Source organism: Nelusetta ayraudi, unplaced genomic scaffold, assembly GCF_046127955.1.
Source record: "Nelusetta ayraudi isolate G7.1 ecotype Tasmania unplaced genomic scaffold, CSIRO-AGI_Nayr_v1 ptg000002l, whole genome shotgun sequence".
Classification (NCBI taxonomy): domain Eukaryota; kingdom Metazoa; phylum Chordata; class Actinopteri; order Tetraodontiformes; family Monacanthidae; genus Nelusetta; species Nelusetta ayraudi.
This window is the reverse complement of record NW_027466052.1, coordinates 4,758,733-4,778,013: the sequence shown is the minus strand read 5'-3', so window position 1 is coordinate 4,778,013 and position 19,281 is coordinate 4,758,733. Positions and strand designations below refer to the sequence as shown.

Sequence of the window (19,281 nt, the reverse complement as noted above, 5' to 3'; positions counted from 1 at the left end):
CCTGGAGAGCTTAACAAGCTGCTGTAAGAATCAGCCAGCGCACTTGATAATTAGCAAGAGGAGAAGGGCATGTTTGAGACTGGGTGTGCGGGGGTGGAGGGAGGGAAGAGAGGATGAGTGGGTGTGAGGTTGGACTGGAGCCGCTCAGCCAGAGGAATTTTGATCTGCTTCGCTCCGCGGCTGCACTCGGATGCAAGACGTTTTCCATTTGCTTTGGTTTCATTGGATTGTTGTGTGGTTGAAAAATATTTTCATACTTTCCTCTGCAGGCTGCAGACAAACGTCCTTTCAGGCAGCCGCCACCACTCCAATGGCCCACGCCAACGTGCCACTCCGCTTCTTTGTCTTTGTGCCTCTTTGTTAAACTGAGAGGCTTCATGGTTTTCCCTCTTTGGACGTCTTGCACTGCGAGCACAGTGCGTGCAAACGTGTGCCTTGTTTCACATTTGTTTGGCCATGATGGAAAAGACAAAAGTGCCTCATTGAGCAGGGGGTAAAGTTTCTCCTGCGAGACTGTTGAGAACCGCAGAGAACAAAGTGGTTTGGGGCCTCATGGGCATGCGCTTCATCTAAATGAGCTCCATTTCTTGGCTTGGACTAACAGAAAGTCAAACAATAAAGGACATGTTTCGGCATAGCAGCAGGGCTGTCCGTGTTTGACAGTGTGTAAGTCGAAAACACACTTGGTTGAAATTTTTAGCCGCCGGTTATTTTAGCAGCTGAAGGGGGTGGGGAGAGTTGTAACACCACTGTAAGCAGGAAGGGGATCAGCTGGAGTCGATCCGCCCGTGTGTGTGTGTGTGTGTGTGTGTGTGTGTGTCTGTCTGTCTTTTGTGTCTGCGCACGAATGTCCCATCCTGAAAGCTCAGGTGCTCTCAGGCGAAGTGTGAAGAAGGTTTATGTGAGGCAGAGTGAGATAAATACTCGGTGGATCACCAGGGGAGTTGCCGAGGGGGGAGGGGGGACTTGTCACTTTTACTTCCATCCTCAGTGTCACACTGTCCTCAACCACGGACACACTGTTGGTCTTTTATGGATTCTGTGCTAAAACAAAACACCCGTCAGCCCACCTGCAATGTGTAGCAGGCAGGAATCATTTTGCGGCACTATAAATAGTCCCCGAATCACTTATGTCCAAGAGTCCCACCTAAAGATTCGGAATTTACAGTTTGACTTTATCTTAAACTGAAGCAAAGTGAATATTGATCAAATCCATGTTGAGATACAGCCTCTGCAATCTCGTGACCGAGCAGAAAAAGACACAAATTAAAAATGAGGCCAATGGGTTCATTTTTTGACAACAAACCAAAATCCCCATCAATCAACATGCAGGTTTCACACTCCAACAGCTGTATCGTTGCAGCTGTGATGGCGTTCACTAAAAACCCCTGCCTTGGGGTCACAACACTGTGTGAACATCACGTCTCGGAGAAAAACATTCCGAGTGTCAGTGCTAAAACGGCACCGCTGGCTCATGCCCAGATAACCGGAGGATTATCATAAAAAATACTTTGTTATACTCACACAGTTACTTACTCGTGGGTTTTATATGCTTCCTCTTAATCGTTGTGCATTTTGAATTAGAGGTAATGTTAAACAGCAGTTCACTGCCCACACCTGCCTAATGGACCCGACCTGATTGCCAGACTCAATTTAGCCCAGGTTCAGTCAGCTGATTTGCAACGTGATGAGTCAAAATGTCTCTGGCCCCTTTGGCACCGACCGTCGAGCGTGCTGTTGGCGAAAGTCTGAATATTAACCGGGCTGCCGCGAAACTGGAAAACACAACTGAAACATCAATGGACGGAAATGAGTATGAACCTGCGGTGAAAAAAAGGATTTTGGCGCAGGGGGAGAAAAGGTTCTGTTTTGTCTAATTTTAGATGTTAGAACGCCAGAGTGCACATTGTCAAAAGATCATAAGTTGTTAGCTAATGATTAAATTGCCAACAAAATGGGAACTACAAGGGGCGAAGCTTTACTGCAGCGCAAGAAAGAGTGGAGGACTGGGTAGAGGAGGCAGGGAAGCCAGAGCAGTAGCGCTAACTTAGAGACTCTTTGCTAACAGCGCCCCCACCCCCACCCCCGAAAAAAACGTCTGGGTGACTTGAACTGTCTTTTGGGACGACACATACTGACATTAACGGTTGTTTGTGTGTCTAAGCCAGTGGTTCTCAAATGGTGGAGTCTCACCACCCACATTTATCTTTTTACCTTATAATGAAGTCACGACCCAAATTTATTGCACAGCACTCGAGCAAAAAAATAAATAAAAATGCTAGCCCACTTTATATCGTGTCTTGGAAAGAAATTGTTGAAATTACTGATTTGAATTGTGTGTCCTGCAAAATAATGCTCAACATTTTCTCTATAAATATATATCTATAAAATCCCTTTTCCGAAACAATTAAATAAATAAAGGGAAATTCCCACAGAGCTGCGACCCAATCAAAAGAGCTCCACGACCCACTTTTGGGCCGCGACCCACCAGTTGAGAAACACTGGTCTTAACCTATTTAGGCCATTCATCACTTACTTTTGACATTAATTCTCTCTTTGACATGCAATTTGCCTAAACGAAATACTGAATATGCTAATTAGTCTATCGCAACACGTTATTACAACTAATGATGCCGACCGCCACAAATGACGCTGGCCTTCCACCAGGGTGCGAGGGAAAATCTCACAGGAAAGCAGCATGGCTTACCAACAGCAAGGCAAAAAAAAAAAAATACTAAAAAAAAAAAAAGCCACAACCACAATATACGAAACGACTCTCCAGTTGGCTTTTGGCATCGCAACTGGAAACACTGTACAGATACGTTCGCTGGTTGAACAGGACAGGGAGTCGTTTTTTTTTTTTTACTGAAGCCCTAATCACATGTGGAGACAAGACAGCATGTGACACGCAGCTCTCACGCAGCCGCCGCCTCCTCGCAAAAAAAACGAAGCGGTGACCTACATATGGGAGAGGTGGCAGAACGCAACGACAAAGAGGTGGGAGGCGGCGCCACGCGGAGGAGAGATCCAAACACATCTTCAAAGAGATCTCCTCTTCGCAGGCGCGGCTGATTGGGAGCCGCTCGCTCCGACGGAATATTCATTACCTCTTCCGGCACGTTCGGCTGCGCGCACGACGGCGGCGAAAACAAAGCAAAAAGGCGGTGGTGTGTTTTTTCAAGGCGGACGCTGACTGACGCAGCCGCTGTCGACTGACGAGGCTCCGCCGGGGCCCCTCTTTTACAAGTCGGCCACTGCCGATAAAACATTCCTGAACGCCACCCAATGTCAATCACGTCTGCGGGTGCGAGGCTGAAAATTGCACGGCGGCTGCGGCGTTTCGCAGTCTTGCGGCGACGGCGTACGCTGGTCACTCGAGTTACAGCAGTGGCCCCCAACCTTTTTTACAGCACGGCCCGGTTTAATGTCAGACAATATTTTTTTTTTTAGCGACCGGCATGAAAACTGCAGTATTTTCTCGACATGACAACAAACGTGAACCCACTGCGTACACGTTTGGAAATTTATTAGCAGCGTCCTCTTAACATGGCGGCGACAACATAACATGAGTAACATAGGACTTTTTCTTTCTCAATACTCCAAAAGCTGCTGTTCTTTTAATGCAGGGTTCTTGGTCTTTGAGTGGAGAAGCAGTTTTGAAGGCTTCACTGCCTCACTAGAGAGCCGGTCGCCGCATGTTAAGCAGAGTGGGCTTGTTGCGTAGGAATCTTCTGGCGAGATAAAATTTGTGTTAGCGGTGGGACTCCTGGTATTGTCTGTTAAACGTCGCTTTCTTTTTCTTGGAAGTCGTGGGCTCTTCTGTCTCCTCACTGGGCCTTTTCCTCTTTCCAAAGACGTTAGTTTTCACTCATGTGGCTAGCTAGCTTGCTGGCTCGTGGGTTTAATCTAGCGGTAACGTATCACGTGACCGAGACAAGCGCCTTGACGTGCGTCAAGAGTTGAGCAATAGACGGGTGTAACGGAGAGAATCCGATAATTTTTCAAAATAAAGTTGTTCAGACTCGGATAATAAATAAAACAGAGTTAATCTAACGGAAGTTAATCATTCTTTCTGTGCGGCCCGGTGCCAAATGACCCACCGCCCAGGGCTTGGGGACCGCTGCACCCAAAGGTAAGCAACCTAAGTGCAGACTGGATGGCCGCCCCAATGCTCCGTGGTGACAGGCCCCCACCATCGTCTCTTAACACAAAATGGCACCCTCGTTCGACAAGTTTTTTTCTTGAAAGGCGGCCAAACTGGAAAGAAGGGGCTTCTTCCCAACTTGAGCGTCAAAGAACCAAAAAAAAACAAAAAAAAAACAAGGACAGGCAACAACAATCTTCATTGGCGAGCCAGGGAGGAGAGAAAGTGGCAGACAGAGCAGAGACAGTCCGATGGGAGGAGGGGGAATTACAGTTGAGAGCAGGCGCTTTTTTCCCGCTCGAACCAATATGCTTTTTGGAAATGTTGTTATCCTTCAACAAAAGCTTAATCCGTCGCATTACGCGCAACCCACCCGCAGCAGCCCGTTGGCTGCAGCTGAAACAAGCGCCCTCCTCACTTTTTATCCTGCGTCCACACTCGGCAGACGTCTGGAGTTCACCCACTTTAAACCATCACCGCAGCCCAATAACTCAACAGAAATTCTCCTCCCCCCCTTTTTTTTTCAGCCCAAGACAAAGCCAGAAGCAAAGACGCAAGTGGAGCTCGTGATGAATTGGCTCAGATTGTCAGCAAGCGACTCGTCTGTCTCGGGTATTTAGGAGTGTTTTTTTTCCCCCTCACTGAAGAATATCGGTTGTTTAAAGTCATAATAAGCTTCACAAAATCCCTCAGCCGAATACAATTGCTCTGAGCAATTTGGGGAAAAAATAAAAGCCCTTGCAACAGCGCGGATGGTCCATCAGCTTGGTGTATCAACATATCAAAGATAATATAACACTGGATCTGTTTAATTCCTTTAATTGGACACTGGAGAGAATCCGCTCACTTTCATGTGGTGATCAAAACAGGCTGTTACATCAATCTGTTACAAAGATACAAAACAGCCAACAGAAAGTAATTAATCTCTTGTCTTTAAACCAGAGACCTGTTTTTTTTTTATATATATGCAACCATGCCAACAATATTTAATGATTTGAATTGAAGGATATGTCTACGAAGGTGATAGTTCCCATCCATCAGGAGTGTTTTTTGACTATAATGGCAACAAATGATGCAGATGATGCAACTTTATTTGTCTGCAGCAATTATGATTCAATTATAAAATCTTCACACGGTGTGTAGGACCTTCAAACTGTCAACGAACAGCTTAGAAATTCACCTTCGGCTTTCCAATTCTTCTTTACCGGGGCATTTAAACGAGCAGCAGGTCGAAAAGCCTCCGTCTCTTGTGTCACAGAGAAAAAGGTCGAATTTTACCAAGCGACCCGTCAACCACACCAACCCACTCTCGGGGCGCTGCGACTCTCCGCAGCCATCCGAAGCTGGTGCGCCGCTGACGCAAGGCGAGGAAACGCTGCGTAGAGATCACAGCGCTTTTCAGGGGACGGTGATTTTAAGTGGGATGAATTGCCTGGTAAAATAAACAGGCGCACATCAGCGTGGCCCTCAAACAGAGGAGGCCGCTGTCTGGGATCCTCCACATGGAGAATCCATCTGGAGCGCACCTCTTGTACATGTCTGAGAGCGACAACATGCAGTAAATTGCCATTAGAGTTTGTCTGAGTGTGTGTGTGTGTGTGTGTGTGTGTATGTGTGTGTGTGTGTGTGTGTCTGGCCAGTGACCACACGCGGCCGGCACTGGCGAGTGAGCCACTTACAGTTGCTCAATAATCCATTTGCTTTCCTCTGCTATCGGCATGACTGTAATTTCAATCACAGGACAGTGTGGGGAGATAAGTGAGGAGCTGCCCACTGAAAGCTGCGTGATAGCGACACGCCTGAAATGGAGTAATGGTTTCTTGCTCGCTGCATTAATCAAGAATCATCTGGTCCATTACGGCCACGGGAGACGGGAAGGTGAAGGGAAAAGCTGGGATGTGCAGCTCAGGCATAATTGCCTCAGGCACCTCGAATTTAGTTCAAGATTTATTTATTGCATCAAAAGGCATTATTCCAACTTGAAACCAGTGATTCCCCTCGGCAGGTTCTCTCTACATTTGACACCAGAGAGAATTTGAGAAGATTCTGTTACCATATTCATGTATCCGACTAAAAGTAATTGCTGTTTTTAAGTTAAAAACGCGCAAAACCTAAACTGGAACGTGGCTGGAAGCAGTTTCTCCATGCCAGAGTGAGCCGCGTTGCCGTGTTAGCAGTACACGTCCCAACAAAATCGGGAAATTCTGCTCCATGTTATTAGCGTTGCCCGAGAAGGTGACAGCAGAAAGAGAAACAGGACAGAATCATCAAATGGTGGAGGGAAGGATCAGTGAGGTAACAGTGAGGTAACAACAGGAGGCGGCCTGGACATTTTAGAAACCTCTCAACTCAGGTCGTATCTTAGGACAACGGCACTAAATTCAAATGTTGTTGAGTTTAGCTACGCAACTGTGTCGCTATATTGTCACAAAACAACAACATTATTAGAGTATAGTTGTTGAAATGTGTGTATATTTTGCTGTCTTTGTCATACAATAGGTATATGTTAGCTTAACTAACTCAAACTAACTAATCCTACCTGAGGTTCTGCAGTAACAGGACATCAGTTAATAGACATTCGTTTTACCTTATTTGTGAGCCTCAAGTCCACATTGCTCACCTTATCCATGGGTCCAACTTGGTTTGGGTGTCATTGTTAAATAGTATTTTAAATAAAAATATATACGGCGTATGTTGGTCAGTAAAAACAGAAAAGCAAAAAAAAAACAAAAAAAAACATTTGAAATGTAATAAGTCCTCAGCCTGAATCTCTGACAAGTTGAATTTGCTGCAAGTTTTCACAGAAAAACTGATAAGACTCAGCCAGCTCCCGATTCTGCAGCCGCTCTTTAAACTCTCCAGCACAGTGTTGCTCAGTACTTACAGCAGAATTACGCTTGATGGCCGAGGACACTTAACTTCTGTAAAATGGTCTCTTCAGACTTGCTTGATTGCGGCTTGGCTACTTCTGAGACATTTTGCACTTAATAACCATCCAGTCATTTAGTCCTTTTCCCTTCCACGTGTACTGATGTTTGATCAAGCAAACTGTCTTTATCTTTCTAGCAATGCTGTTGAAGGTTAGTTTAAAAAGAATCTTCCTGTTCTTGGAAATATTAATCCTGCAGGTTCTGACAAAATGAATAATTGTGCATGACATAAAAAACAAAAGTTTCTCAGCAGGAGCAAGGATGTTTGAAAGAAAAACAAACAAGCTATCCAAGTAGAAACTAAACTTCTCTGCGCATCACCAGCGATTCGACCCAATGGATCTTTTTCTTTCTGTAAGCAATGCTGAAACAAGCAAACAGGCTACACTTAATTGTATATTATTAAAACCACAAGGTAACGTTAAAAAAAACAACCCTGATCACACCATGTTACAAAATCTATCCTTATATATTCCATTGAATAGAATCATTTCATGAAGGCATCCAGCGGGGGAAATAACGGCAAATGTATAATAAACAAACAAAATAACCCCCCCCTCTCATTCTGCTCCTGATTCAAACAATAAGAAGAAAAAAAATCATAGAGCAATTCCGTCTCATGCTTTTAAAAATAAGTGGCTATTCCATTTCCAAACGGCCGTGAGCCGCACTGGAGAATGAGCTATACTTCAGGGGAATAATGTTGGCAGTGCGGGAATGAGTGCATGTATCGGCGGGTAATGGACTCTGAGAAATGCCCCAGTGAAACGGAGAGACGGGGGAGGCCAGAAGGAAGAAAAGGTCAGGCCGTGATTTAAGTGCCACAACTCATCATCTGCTAAAGTCAAGGTCGGGACCCTGTGTGGTCCCGTGGTATTTCTGTTTAGCTTTTACAAAGAAACGGCCAGAAAGTTTATGCCGATGTGCGGAGCTGGCCGGGCGCACTGGCCGACTGAGTGATTGGCCTTTTAATTCACCCGTAGCCCGCCAAGAGATTCCACTTAACAAAGCCAAGACTACATACAAAACAAGGACAAAACAAAAGCAAATTAATTCCCTGCTAGGATGTCTGCCTTCATAAAAATACTTACTTCTTGTTTTGGTAGGAATCATTCCATCATAAAAGAATAGTTGTTGTTTTTTTTCCCACCCAGTAGGCTAATTAAAAGTATTTGTGGTTGAACCTTTCATAACTGTCTGTTAGGGGAAGGAATGGTGTTGCACATTTCCTGGTTCCTGTTTGACACAAAACGTCCTCTGGGCAAAACCGCCGTCTTTGTTTTTTTTTTTTCTTTTTTCTTCTTCTGACTTGACATGTTTTAGCAGGAGCGTCAGCGACCCGTCCAGGCCCGGCGACCTTTGCTGACGGAGGCCTAGAGCGAAACTGGCGGACGAGGACCAAGACAAAGTGACACTTTGTAAAAGCGTTTGAATTCCGAGAAATGATCAAATGTGTTCTTTAGCTGAATAAACAGAGAGAAAAAACAAACGAGAAAAAGTCCTCATTGGCGATTTGATCAAATCTTCTACTCCATGGACTTCGCTGCTTTTATCATAACACCGGCGGCCTCCACCTCCACTGAGGTCTGGCTGAACTGAAGGAGGTCTTGCTGCATTTTGCATGGTGCGCATTAACGTGAACGCTCCTCTCGCAGCGGGCGCAGAGGGCTCCGCTCCAGCACGACGCCACGCCACGGCTCGGCTCGGCTCGGCACGGCCCGGCACGGCCCCGGAGCCCCACCGCGGGAGTCATGCAATATTCATGGGCGGCGCCGTTAAACTGGGCCGAGCTGTGAGGAGACCTCCCGACCCTCCAATCGGGGAGCAGCTGCTCCTCCGGACCGCGGCCGCGCAGCAGCATCTCCTCGCCCAGGCTTTGTCTCTGCTTTTTGTTGTTGTTGTTTTCTTTTTTCTTCCTCCTCCTCCTCCTCCTCCTCATCCCGTCCTCCCTCCATTTCCTCTCCGCTGCCTCTCACTCAACCATTAATTTTTAATCACAACTTAAATGGCTGCCTTGGCTGCGGGTGCGTGGGGTTCAGCCAGTCAAGGGCTCTTGCCTCTGGTTACTAAGTAGCAAATAAATTTGAAGAGATCAAGCTAAACACGGCGGGGTAGGGGGCGGGACTACTAGGGGAGGTAAATGCGGGAAACTGCGAAACGCGCCGATGATGCAGTTGCAGATAAATGATCTTTCCTAAACCGGGACGTGGCAAGAAATTGTGATCAAATTAAGATAAACAGCTGAGGTCCTGCAGGATTCCATATGGGGTAGGGGGGGGGGGGAGGAAAGGCAAAAAGGAAGTGAAACAGAAGCTGCAATAAAAATCATAGTGATAAAAAATACCCATCGTTAAGATGACTGTGTTAGATATTGGAAAGTGCTGGTCAGGAGAATCCAAGCAGTCGAAACGCTCCTCGCCGTGTAAACTTCTTTACAAGGTTCTTTTTTTTTTTGGCAAAAAACATTTTAAAACGCTTGTAAAGTTGTGCCGCTGCCCCGGCTGTTACATCACCCCGCTTGCACTGCCTCCCCCCTCAGTAGCAAAAACAACCACTTTCAGCCGGAGTTTATAAAATGGTCGAGCTGCTTATTCATGAAGGAGAAGGTTGTGTGCGTTTTGTCAGTGCGGCGCCGCCGCTCGGCTCTTTCTTCTTTTTTTTTTCTCCTCCCTCCCCCTCCTCCTTCTTCCTCCTGCATTATTTATTTTCCATATTGGGGGTGGTCTGACCCGCTGCTTGTAATGAGAGCTGGAGTCACGGTCTGTTTGGAGTCCCGGGGGCGCGGCTGCACGGCGTTGCCCCCGGGATCGGCGCTCGGCCACATGGGTCTCTTCTCCTCACGAGACGCCGCAGAGGCCCGTTTTTTTTCGCTCAAGACGACCAGCGGACTGTAAAAGTGGAGCCTTGTTGACACACGTGCACGCCCCTCCTCCACCACCACCCCTCCGGCTAATAGCTGTTACATCTGTCTGCTACTTTTGCAGCGGGACGCACGGAAAATCCCCCCCCCCCCGACAAGGATCGAATGCTCTTTTGAAAAACAGGCCGTGGTGGAAAAAAAGACGAAGAAAAAAAAACCCACAGACAGCTGAAGGAAAGCTGACAGCCGCCTCTCGGGGGAATTACAGCTGTTGATTTTTCTCACAAGAGCAGCAAGGTGATTACACACCGGGTCCTGAAAGGAGCGTTGATGGCCTTATGGCTGCAGCGTGCCGGTGTTTACGCTGAAACATCTGGGCTTTTCCCAGATCAGTCGTTCTTTCTCTTTTTTTTTTTGTGGGTGTGTAAAACGTAATAGTGGGAATTCAAAACGCAGTACACACACACACACACACACACACACACACACACACACACACACACACACACACACACACACACACACACACACACACACACACACACACACACACACACACACACACACACGTCACGGCAGCTTATTAATACTGTCAGTGCCTCTTTATTGGTGCCGTTTATTGCTTCCCTGACGGCATGTGATGACGCAACGATATCAACCAGGTATGCACCGATACCACTTTTTCAGAGTAGAGTTCGAGTATTTGTACTTCAGTGCTCACCGATACCGATACCGAGTACTTAATAAGGCCATTACACATTATGAAATTACTATTTCAATTTTTCCATGAAACATTCCTCAGCATGTTTTTTAAAACACAAATTTAGTCATTTATATTCATATACAACTGGTATCGGTGTCGTGGTATCGGCACATATTTTACAAGTACGAGTAGAGAGAGTACTTCGATATTGGTACATCCCCAATATCAACAAAAGCCCAGCTACTGTATTACACTTTACAGTGGGCGGATAACGAGCTGCACTCAAGGAAAACTGACTCACGAGCGGCTAAAACGATGAACCTCTTAAGAAAACAGTTCAATTGCGGATCAATTTGTTCTGTGTAGTGACTGAGCGAGTAATCGGCCCTGATTGGTATCCGTGCACACGTCAGAGGACACGAAACAAAAAGAAGTGCTGGCGTGTCAAAGATCATTTGGCGGTGGAAGGGAGGAAGAAAACAGACATTTGCATCAATTGCATCCTTTTTAAAAGGAAGGTGCGCTCTTATTTTTTTCTTGCAGATTCACACAATCAATTATCCAGGAATCTCTGCGGACCCTAACAAAAAAAAAAAAAAAAAAAATTAGCCCTCTGTTTACAGCCTACTGCAAAGACAGCTGTTTTAGCCTGGTGCTTCTATGTCGTCCCCTTTCTGTGTGATTGGAAGAGTACAAAACAAGGCTCTGTCAAAGGGCGGAGCAAACACCTGGCTTGGGGGTGTGGTCGCTCATCTTGGAGCGGTATCACCACCGCCCTCACAACCCCCCGACCCCCCACCACCATCATCAGGTAGACTTTTTAAGCATCTTAAGTGATTCAGTGGCTGGTTTAACATCCTCACCTCCACTCAGCCACTTGAACTGCACAAATAATCCACCCATTGATCGTCAGCTTTAAAGCGGACAAATTAACAAAACTGAGGCGGGCGGCTAACTACACTCACCGCTAACTAGCAGACCTCCGCCAGGGCGCACACACAGGAGCAATCTCTCACTAATCAAAGGCATCGATCACATAGCGAGTGCATCTGTCTGAGTCCCTGCACCCCCCACAGCCGACCCTGATTGATCACACACACACACACACACACACACACACACACACACACACACACACACACACACACACACACACACACACACACACACACACACACACACACACACACACAAAAGAAATGACAGAAAAGATGGACGCAACACAAGAGGACAAAAGGACTCTGTGGGAACAAAAGGGAGGAAAATTGAGGGCACCACTACAATACTCCAGAGAAGCTACGGAAAAATCTTTGCTCTAATTATCAGGCTTTGATGTGTTATTTGTTTGAGTTTTCTTTTTCATTTATCTGCCATGCTGGGCAGGAAGAGGAAAATAAAGGAACACTACGAGAGGAGTAACATTGCTGCGTTTCTTCAGTGGCACACAGAAATAGAAAATATCAGATTGCAAAGGAAACACTCTGTATGTGTGCATGAGTGTTTAAATATGTATGTGTGTACATACACACACACACATATATATACACATATATATATATATACACATATATATATACACATACACATATATATATACACATATATACATATATATATATACACATATATACACACATATATACACACATATATACATATATATATATATATATGCATACATATACATATACATATACATATATGCATATATATATACACACACATATATATACACATATATATATATATACACATACACATATATACATATACATATATATATGTATATATATACATATATACGTATATAGACATATACATATATACACATATATGTATACATATATACACATACATATATATACATATATATGTACACATAAATATATACACATATGTATTTTTTAGCCGACAAAAGATTCACATACTCTCTCGCTACACTTCACTTCCATCCAAGATAGAGCACATATTCCCGAAGACTGAATGAATCGTCGCCCCCCCCCCCGGGGGAGTGAAACCCTCTCTGGCATTCCGACACGAAGAGAGAAGGGCAGTGGAAACACTACAGCACCTGGAGCTCAACAAAGGATCAGGTCAGACTCTGGCATATCTGCTGTATACTGAGCGCTTTCACCGCACGCAGGCGAGATAGCGGTAGCGGTGGCGGCCGCGGCTCAAAGGAGCGCACGGCCGTGCGTCGCACACACTCCACCGGCAGAATTCCACGCAGCCATTATGTGAGTCACTCCCATTAGATGACACAAAAATGACAATCATCCAGTAAGACGTGACACCCGGGGACGGAGTGGCACGTCAAATGCTGATTGCAGTGTGTGTGCGCGTGCGTGCGTGTGTGTGTAAGCGACTGATAAAGGCAACAAAGCCGAGCTCAGATAAGGAGGGACAAATCTATCACGGCAACAAAGACAAATTCTTAACACGGCGGGAAACCATGTGGTTTCATTACCGAGGGCAGCTGATAAAACCGCCGGGGCTCGAGAGCAATCAAACGCTGAAAGGCTCCCGGCCGACACTCGTCTCTCTCTCTCCCTCTCTGCCGCTCTCTCGAGGTCACACGCCGGGTTTGGACTTTAGACTGCGTTGGGAAACCAACAACTTTGCAGTCCCATCCAGCCAAGGTGTTCTGGAGAAAACAGTGCGGAGACGGTCTGGGCAGCCGTGCTGAAAAATTCAGAGCCTCGATTTTTCAAACGACAGCAGTGTTGCTGCGTCTGTGTTAAAAGGTTCAGCGTGTAAAATTTTTAAGGACGCCCGGTATTTAAGGTAGCCCAGCTGACACCATATTTAGGGCCACTGTCAGGTGGGCTTCCTTAAAAAAAAAAATGGTGATGCAAGATGGCAGCAAATTACACTTTGATTAATTTTAATTAATTTTATTGAAATGGCGCGAAATGTCAGAGGCAACGAAATAGCAACGTTGCGGAACATTCAGCAGACGTGAGTGAAGAGCTGCACCGGATGAATGTGGCAAGTTTGTCCCGAGAGAGGAAGGAAATCATTGCCCCAGCTTCAGGAAATAGTTTAAAGGACGCCTGATGCAAACAAGCCTGTTGCAGTTTGGTGCTGGACGTGATTCCGGTATCAGTTCAGTTTTCTTTTATCTTTAATGTTTTTTTTCTTATCACTAGGAGTACTCTTATTGCAGTAGTCTCATCTATGAGTACTCTCATCTTTGTTTGTATTTTACTTTATCATACAGAATATAGTGATTAAGTTGATGGAATGAATGTTCTGTTCCCTTTTATTTTTATTTTATTAATCATTACTTATTCTATTATTGTGTGTAGCTTTTATCTGTTGCTTTATTGCATTAGTTTTATATTTGCAAAGTGCCCTTGAGTGTCGAGAAAGATGCTTATTAGCAAAATGCATTATTATTATGATTATTTTCATTATTATTATTATTTTAGCCTTCCTGATGACAACCCGGTGTCTTATAATGGAAGTAAGCAGCGGATGGGAGTACAAACACGGTCACGCGTCGGCTGAAAGGCAACATTTTCTCGCGGCGGGATGAAGGAACACCACATGTATTAATAACTCACAGCTTGCCGCTCCTTGTTTCCCTTATTTCATTAGCGTGCAGCAGAAATACTGCCTTTCCTGTCGGCCGTCACTTGATCTGTGTGAACAAGCGGATCTCGAGTGGCTGAGTTTATTGCCCGGGGGGGTTTTTTTTCCTCCCATCGTGCCTTGTGTGCTTTGGTCTCTACTCAGCAGCTCGCCTCTCTCCTCCTCTCCTCCTTTCCCCCATTAACCGGCTGACAGATCAGTAATAAACACAGCCTGTCACCTTCAAGGCCCGCCTCCCATTTACTAGCGAACACATGAAACCCCGGCTCTGCCCTTCCTTCTCTATCTGTCCATCTATCTCTCCCCGCTCCCTTCATCCACTGGGCTCATTGAAGCTAAAACCTGATCCCCCCTCCCCTCCCCCTCCTGTCCTCAACCCCCCCCACCTCCCCGCCGCTCTCTTTTACGTTTGGCCTCCGAGGCAGCAAATTCTCCTCTGCGCCCAGATAGTCCTGAAAAAGGCATGAATATTAAATGGAAAATCCATGAATAAATAACCAAAAAGGACTTCCGTCGCTCTAACCTCTTTCTGTCTCCCAGCGGCGGTGGAGGAGCGCAGGGGAGAAATAGAGGAGAGCAGGGAGGGGGTGGCGGGAGGGGAGAGGGAGAAAGAAAAAAAAAACCCTGACCACCTCCGAGGAGAAGGTGGACATTTGTTGGGTAATTGGCTTTCTTTCCTCTGGTGCAATCCCAAGGTGCCGTGATTTCACACGTAAAACAAAGAGGTAATCACGGGGTAACGGTGCAGCCGGTGGTTAGTGGAGCAAAAATCCACGCGCAGTATTTTCAGTGGGAATATAACGGCGTTCTTTCCATATGTGGGGCAGCCACAGGGGGAGAGGGGGGCGATGAAAGCAATACATTCTGCGGCGGCGCGATAATGTATGCGCGCAAAATGCAAATGACAGCGGGAGGGGAGCGCGAGGAGTGCGCGGCGTGCAAGGGGATGTGATGTTGAATACATAACAAAGAGGTAAACAGGATCATTTATGCGCGATGCATACTCCCACTGCACACGGCTGTTACACCAGAACAAGCAAATATATATTATTTCGCTTCCGGCAAGTCCCATTAGGTTGCTTTGCACCTATTGCACAAGATTTCAGGGGGGTGTGCAGCGTTTGCAGCGGTGCCACCGGAGACAAATCAGAGCGGCAGCCAGAGTAGCTGCTGCTGCTCTCCAGTCAGTCGCCGTGTTTGATACGCTTGCGGCTCACTGTGTGATTATAGCAGCGTGTCATATGTGGCGCGTGAGCTGTAAATTGTTGTCATCCGCCTGGCATGTGTTAGAACAAATTGACATGTTTTTGATTTGATAGACTGGCAAAATGAAAATTTACGACGACTCGGATTCGAGGTATGACGCAACATTTCCATACATGTTTCTCTAATGTGCCGTAAAACACGAATTTGGACTCCGGTAAAGGGCGAAGCAGCAGACTTAGGCTGTCGTCACTCAAGGTTTTTTTCCCCACAAACCCACCCTCCATGATGAATTATCACAAAAAACTCTTCAGATCTCTAGAAAGCCAGCTGTTTAGCCCTCTGTTTACGGCCTTCTACTTAAAAAACAAAGCTAGCTTTAGCTTCCTGCGTGAACTGAAGCCAGGTTGGACCTTCTGAGTGTTTGGAAGGGAACCACCAACAGTGCGAGATTAACATCAAACATCAGGTGCTTTCGGTCACCTTGGTCAAGTGTTGGTGCCCTTTGTGACATCACAGAGGACTGACTTCCAGCAGTGTATGGTTTGCCACCAGTGTATGGTTTGCCAAAATCATTAGTATACCAACTGCATGGGATATAAGTATAGGCATAGAGCAAGGGTCTTGCTCCTAGCTAGCCATCTTGTACCGCTGGTTCTTAAGGAAGCGTGAGTGACCGTACCCTGCATGCAAAATACGCAATCAGGCGGGCTTCCCTACATGTTTTACACACTGGACCTTTGAAGGGACGAGATTTTACGAGAATTATGATTCATGCGCTTCACAACACTCAATGGAAACACCTGCAAATTGCAACTGTACTGTTGAAATTTTAGAAATATCGCTTTTATTTTGCGAAGAACTGTAATGGAAACGCAGCTATTGAGGGGCGCTACCAGCTTTCATCAAAGACACAGGGTACTACACTTACTGCCGACAGTGGCAGATCCTAACCCCTTACATTCAAATAGCCAAACAAAGAGGTTCGGGACGGGGGTGTGTGTGGATTACGAGTGGGTTCGATTGAAATCACAATATTTTGGGGGATAATGTCTTCGAAGGCCAATGAAGCGCAGCCGAACTGCTGCTGCTCGCTGCTCGCACACCGCAAAGAGATAATCTGAGGAAATGGGGCTAAATGAAGTTTACACCTCGGGCGTGACGACGGAGGAGGAAGCACCTCCGTGACAACCTCGAGGTCCTTTGAGAGGACTCCAGTGTCGGGCGATGTCGAGATTATATATGTCAATGACTTACACGGGCGGAGATAAAAGAGATCTCGTCGTGACCTGCTGCCAGGGCTGAATTTCTCATCGAAGCAATTATATCCATGACTTCCTCTTCCCCTCGTCGGATCAGGGCCCCGGCAGAAGAGAAGCTCTCTCTGTATCTGCGGGAGGAGAGCCATCGCCGGCGACTAATCTTTATAGGAGGAGATAAGCCAACGCTCACAAAGCGCGCTCTGAATTTGCGTGTAATGGCGCCAGATTTATACGCTCGGCGACAGAGTGAGTGAAGAGCAGAGAATGACCTTTTTTTATTAAGGTTTTTTTTTTTTTTTTTTTTGAAACAAAAATTCTTCAGAAGCCATTAGAGGACGTTCTGTTTAGCTTCCATAATGGGCAACTATTACTCCCCACCCTCTGGCGCAGAACGCCGCATGTGATCTAAAACATCTGACGTTTGTGTTCATTGGTGACGCTTTTTTTGGGGTGGGGATGGGGCGGGAGTGCGGGGGGGCGGGGGTGGTCTTTCTGTGTGAATGACACAACAAAACCCAACGTGCTAATTAAGCCTTATTACACAGCCCCGCTTTAAGAACTGACAAATTACATTACGAGCGACACCGTTCCAGAACACGACAGACTGATGCTGAACTGTCGCCCTCCGTTGACTAATTCTGTGTCTTTGTCAGTTCAACACGCCAGCGCTTGTGCGGCAGATTCTCCCCCCAACCCACTCTCAGCCTTTTTTTTTCTTTTTTCTTCACGCTGGTTGAGCACTCTAAGCCATTTGATTCACTTGGCCAGCTTTATACCGGGTTTGCACTCTTCATGCTTGGAAGTAATGGGATTTTAATTCTGCGGAGGCATCCTAAGAGGGAGGTCAGACATCGTTTTTCAGGTTACCTCGCGCTTTGCTTTTGCAGAACGGCGTGTCGGAGCTTTGGGGCTCAAGTCCAATAATCATGTCTGCTAATTGAAGTTGCGACGGAAAAAAAAAATTAAATACACCAAGTAAGAATCTGAGGATTGACCTCAATAAATCCAATTTATTATAAAAAAAAATAAGTCAAGTTGAAGGGAAGGTTTTCTGAGGAAAATAAATTACTTTCCTTATTTGTTTTAATTATAGTCATTACGTGTAATGTTGATGCGCACTTGGTGGCTAAACGATGCCACCAACTGCTCAGCATAATCAAATCTGTGTGGTTCAGTTTTCATACGTACTTTGGTTTGAATGTACTGCACTCAGACCGTCCAGATGGTACTGTACTGATTCAAGTTACATTTAGCCTATTTTTAACAACTAAATAACAACAATCTTGTTGGCTCTGTTCTGGAGTTTTACCACAGCAACATATTCAACAGACGTCGCCCTCTTTGGGCTGGCACGGCCTAGCGACAGTCAGCAACACAGCTAAACCTAACACATTGGGTCCTGCTGTGATAACCAAATTTTGCAGTGAGCATGCAGACTAACGCTAGCTTAAAATGGATATTTATAAAATTTGACAAAGTACAATTGTGATTTGCAGGTGTTTCTGAGAGCGTTACAACCTTTTAACGATATTTGAGAGGTTTTCGAAGTTTCGGGTTGACCGTTCTTTTTTTATTGCGATATTTAGGTTTTGCGCAAATCTAGGGGTAATGAAAACGCAGCTAATGAAAACATAAAGCAACTTCTCAGGCATCCACGTAGAAACATCTCAATCTTCCTTTCTTGTTAAAAGAAACATTGCTCATTTCAAATATTGAAGTTAGTGTCACACACAGCAAGCTGCACGGTAGCGCACTGTTGGAAGTAATCAAATGTTGACAGGCTGAAGGCAGGGGACTCATCGCTGTGACTAAATACTGACCATGAAAATTAGTTGTGGCTTAATTGCGCTATCACAATACGCTCACTGTGCCACTTTTACGGCAGACATTTAATTGAAAGCGATGTCGTAGAGGAAAAAATCAAACACGTGTCGCTTTTAAAGTAGCATTGTGTGTGTGTGTGTGTGTGTGTGTGTGTGTGTGTGTGTGTGTGTGTGTGTGTGTGTGTGTGTGGTTCCGGGGCATCAGGAGTAGATGGTCGCTGGTTGTTTATGGGTTGTTTTTCCTCTGCTGGCTGTGCGGATGCAGCCGTGCCGTTCAGAGGACGCCGGGCTATTATAAACACGAAGGGCCAATTGAAGGGCAGCTATAAGGAAGAGAGGAGGAAAATTCAGCTTCATGTCAGGGAGCCAAATAGCTTTCAACACCCACAGTGACCTTCAGCTTCCACAGAGGCGCACGTACATGCGCGTACACACACACACACACACACACACACACACATACACACACACACACAAATTCTCTCCTTTTCTCTCTCTCGCACACACACGCGCACACACACACACACACACACACACACACACACACACACACTCACACACACACTCACACACACACACACACACACACACACACACACACACACTGGTACAAATGTTCACAGGATGTGGCCATAAACCATAATAGACATCCCTTATTACAGGGAGTGAGCCTTGGCCGCGTGCCATTTTAAATGTCACAGACTCCTCCACAGGGTAATGACTGATCAACCTGAGTTTGCATCTGGCACGCCGCACTGCATC

General features: G+C 45.9%; 1 protein-coding gene across 1 annotated transcript in view; it reads right to left on the bottom strand.

The window, feature by feature from the left end:
* The window catches only part of trip4 (thyroid hormone receptor interactor 4), a 77,330-nt gene that overhangs the window by 24,875 nt on the left and 33,174 nt on the right, over positions 1-19,281 (bottom strand). The gene's annotated exons all lie outside the window — the stretch shown is intronic.